The sequence below is a fragment of the Leptidea sinapis genome, chromosome 37 (assembly GCF_905404315.1).
Source record: "Leptidea sinapis chromosome 37, ilLepSina1.1, whole genome shotgun sequence".
NCBI lineage: Eukaryota > Metazoa > Arthropoda > Insecta > Lepidoptera > Pieridae > Leptidea > Leptidea sinapis.
The window spans coordinates 7892385-7897038 of NC_066301.1; the positions used below are offsets into that span (position 1 = coordinate 7892385).

General features: G+C 31.5%; 1 long non-coding RNA gene across 2 annotated transcripts; it reads right to left on the reverse strand.

The window, feature by feature from the left end:
* Nucleotides 1–717: 717 nt before the first annotated feature.
* On the reverse strand, nucleotides 718–4090 carry LOC126975795 (uncharacterized). Of its 2 annotated transcripts, XR_007731793.1 has the most exons (6): nucleotides 4050–4090; nucleotides 3209–3411; nucleotides 2939–3022; nucleotides 2248–2316; nucleotides 1716–1793; nucleotides 718–942 (listed from the first exon to the last, which is right to left on the reverse strand). It is a non-coding gene; the product is annotated as an uncharacterized LOC126975795 (long non-coding RNA). The 2 variants fall into 2 exon arrangements; XR_007731792.1 differs by lacking the exon at nucleotides 4050–4090 and having other exon boundaries at nucleotides 3209–3731.
* Between the last annotated feature and the right edge of the window lie 564 nt (nucleotides 4091–4654).

Here is a 4654-nt window from a genome sequence, read left to right on the forward strand (position 1 = left end):
TTACTTGGCGGAGTGTACATGAGTAGTGTAGTAGTAGTATTACACTCGACCGGGGTCACCAAAAGCCAAAGCTATATTTGCATAAAAAAACTGGGTGTTATCGCTATATACCCATCGAACTGTCAGGTCTGATTACATAATATTATTAAGTTTCTGTCTGATACTCCAGGAACAGCTTCAACCATTTGACTGCATGCAACAAACACTTCTTGGATTTGCAGGAATTTCTCAGAATACCGGATGTATTCTGGAAACGGCTCGATTGTCTGACGTTGCGTAGAGTTGTTATTTTATTAGTGATAATATTATTATTCGTATGCCACGATTATCGAAATGGTGGACTTTTTTTTTGTGCTGTGTTTCCAGGTGACATTATGAGCTAAACTTATTAACCCAAAGAGTATAATAATATATAGGGAAAAGAGAGCCCTCTCTACGCATTATGAGCTGCCTATTTGAAAACTAGCGCCATCTGAATATTGGCCCCGAAAATAACTATATATTAGGTCGAAATTATGAAATTCATTTTTAATGTTGTGACGTAATTAAATAACTAACTCTACTTTTTAATGTAGGTATTGCAATTTTTACCATGTTGAAATTGCGCGTAGAGTTAGTTATTTAATTTTGCCATACTAACATAGAACATAAAGGATAGATTTAGTAGTGTTGGTATGAGTAATTGAATTGATTGGGTGGCAGAAATAAAAAGCAATGTTTGCATATTATTTTTTATTTTTATAATGTTTATGTTAATCATAATATTGTTGGGCAGCTGTTTTTGTTTCGCCTTCACCCACATATGTTAATTTTCCTGACAAAATTCGATTGATCGATCTGCACCACCTTTTAACCTTGCTTTGAAAGATTGTCCTTTTTTTCGCAAGCGCGATATTTCTGCTTGAAGATGCTTGATCTTTGTGCGCTGTGGAGCCATTAGATCTGTGAAAGAATGTTTAATTTACAAATTGTATAGTATAATATATGTATTATATGGTATTAAATAAATGGACAATATGAAAAGGGATTCAGTCTTAAAGTCTATATATATAAAAATGAATTGCTGTTCGTTAGTCTTGCTAAAACTTGAGAATGGCTGGATCGATTTGGCTAATTTCGGTCTTGAATTTTTTGTGGAAGTCCAGTAAAGGTTTTGATAAGAAGAATTTAATATGTACAGCACGACGCCTGTCGGGTCAGCTAGTAATGAATAAAAATATATTCAAAATTTCATTCCCACACGGACATTAACTGTTCTCAATCCTATCAGGTACCAATGCAGCCTTAATCAAAAAAGATATTTGGCTCAATAGTCTTTATGTTATAAAATTACTGTCACATTTATGGTTAATGTTTGTTAAATAAAGACCTTTCGAATTTCTTATCATGTTTAATTTCTTATGAGTGTTGTAATATTACATCAAAGCCCGCCATTGTCAGGTGTGCTACTCCCTAACTTTGCTGACTCACATACTACAAAATAAATGATGGGCCATTACAAGAATCTTGCTGATTTTTGTCCCCAGCTCCGGGACTATGAGGGAACTACCTTGCCCACCTAGACAAAAGATCATAAACTATGTCAAATTTCATACAAATTTATTCAGCACTTTTTGGATAAAAAAGTATAAAATTAAAATAATTTAAAACATTAAAATTTTCAAAAGAAATCAGAATCTTTCCCATTTGTAATATTAGTATAATAATATTAATACCTTTTCCTTCCTGATGTTCTTTCAGGCTTGCTAATAAAACTATAATTATGTTCCAGCATCAAGCAACTTGAGATGCATCTGAAATTGGAAATAATACTTATGTAGTTTGTTGCCCACTTTGTCAGAGTGAATTTTAACTATACTATTCAAATCATTTCAATTGTCAATTTCAATCAGACGATAATGGAGAAAAATAAAAATAAAACCAAAAATCAAATCATAATGAAGTAGCACTCAGAAAATGTAGAACCAGGGCAGCATTTCTTCAGAGTCTAGAGCTCAAATTAAATCACAAGTTGAAATAAGCTGTCAAACAAAACCATTATAGAAAAAAAGACATACCGACACTACTCACAAAATTTAAAATTATAAAATTTTGTTTTTATTTATGGTTTAGTTGTGTATAATAGATAGAAATATACCATATTATGTAATATTTTGGTATGTGTGCGAAACAAAATATAATCATTAATTTATACATTTATTATATTTGATAATAGCAAACAAATTAAAAAAAATATGTGAATTTTACCTGCAGCCACAGGTTGGAATGTTGTTGAAGTTGATGCTTTTTCTAAAATAAAGTTGCTCACATATGGCTCTGTAAATAATAAATATAATAATAGATTAATGATTATTTATTATTTGTATGCCACAGAGAACCGGAGAACTTTTATTGTGATTTGTAAAATCTTATGTAACTGAAATGAAATTATGAAGACTATATTATATGAAAGCATGACATAAAGATCAAGATCAAATAGGATTTTCAATCAATAACATTTTATGGGCCCAAGATTTTACTATTACAACAAAATTTTGTATATGTATGTCCATAAATATCAATAATTTTAAGAAGATACATAAAAGACATGGGATTAAAAGCAGAACAAAATCAAATTTTCAATGCCCTTTGACTGAGTTTGACTTTATATTCTTCCTGAATATTTTATTTGAAATAGGATATAATATCACTTACAGAAAGTCAGTACTACCTATTGGAAAAAGTATACCTCCGTCCTGAGAAGTAAGGGCATAAGATACTCAGCGAGCTTCTTTTTTTTACATAAAAATATGGTGACAATGTTAAATCATACAATAAAATTTATTATTTAATACCCTGAGGGTGGCCGCTCCATGCCATTTCTGTGGTATCATTAAGAATGTCACTTATGTTATAGTAACCTTTATGACATTGTAAATAAGTTTTATAAATTATTTACCTGAACAGTCTTGCTGTATTATTGTAGGCAGTAAATGTTGTGTGGATGAAGCTTGTCCTAAAATTACTTGACTCTGTAGTTGTCCTGAAAATTAATGTGAATGTTTCAGCTAGAAATGCAACCATTGAATTTTGTAATCACAACTGTGTAAGAAAATCAGGTGTTTCCAGAATGATACAATATACCTTCAAAAAAACCATCAACTCAACAAAGATTCTTAGTGGTGTGACTAAATCTGACAGAGTTAGGGATAGAATCGAATAGACTTACCAAGCAGATGAAGCATCGGAACTGCCAATGTGCTTAGCCATTGATTATGATTTCTGTGTCTGTCAGAAAAGTGTATATCACAAATTCTCTTCTTCTTATAACATTCAAGATCAGATGTTTAAGGGTTTCCAAAAACAAGACTGACCCAAGTTTTAAACTGCTCAGGAATTTGACAGCATCTGGGAAACTATGCATTGGAATCTCTGAAAATAATAAATAACATTATTAAATAAATTGAGTGACTATTAAAGCCATCAGACAAATTGTGATAACCTAGTGTTATGACCATTGGGCTAGTATTAAATTTTGGACTCATATATTGACTTTTCTCTTAATAAAAATGGTGTCAGAAGCCAGCACAGCTGTCAATTATTATTAAACCATATAAGTCAGGGGGAGTCTGAAGTCTGACATAAGATGATTTGAGGGATTGGAGTTTAATCTTTGGGGTTAGATACAGAAAACCGGTATGTTTATAATAGTTTTAACCATGATTGCAAATTCAATCTACGGACCGGTAGTAGAACCTGAGAGTAGAACAAACCTTATATGATACTTTATCACAAGATTAGACAATAAACTATACTATTAAGATTTAAGAGAATAATTTACTTTCCACGGAGCGCACAACCGAAAGCACAACGTCTCGGCATTACACCAAAGTTTATAAATTCCACAAACAAAAGTGTCTCTATCACAAAAAGTAGAAATACACAGAATAAGGAAATTTTTGGAGTGAATTCGCAACAGCAAGGCGGAGGAGCACAAGGCTCGACTCGACGCACTTACACTTCGATTTCAAAACCAAAAATATGCAAAATGGAACACGAGAGCTACATACATGTGCAAACTGCAAACGCTAGAAGTAGCCGCCATTTTATGACCAGTGGGCAGTAGGGGTGAGACGTATTTATCGTCACAGGTATTTGTAACAGGTACCTATTAAAATATCACCGGTTGTCACTGTGACAGGATATCAAAAATAACAGTGACAAGTGTAGGAGTATTTTGTAACAACTAGTATTTTGTAACAACTAGTATTTTATAACACCTAGTATTTTAGTAGCGACTGTTATTTGAGTAACACCTGTTACTGAACAAGTATTTGATAACAACTAGTATTTTAGTAACAACTATACTGAACAAGTATTTAATAACAGCTAGTATTTTAGTAGCAACTGATATTTGAGTAATACCTGTTATTGAACAAATAATTAGGAGTATTTAGTAGGTATTTTTTTAACAGTATTTTGATACAGCTATAATTGTGTGATTTGTAGGTCTGTTATATTATTTTTAATTCAATTTGTAATAAAATAGTTATGGTTCAACTATTCTTTTAAAATATATGGGATAAGAAAAACCCTGTTTACTTTTATTGTTTATTGATTATTTTTCTCTTAGACATATTTGTAAATAATAGATACATCACTTTCATACATTTAA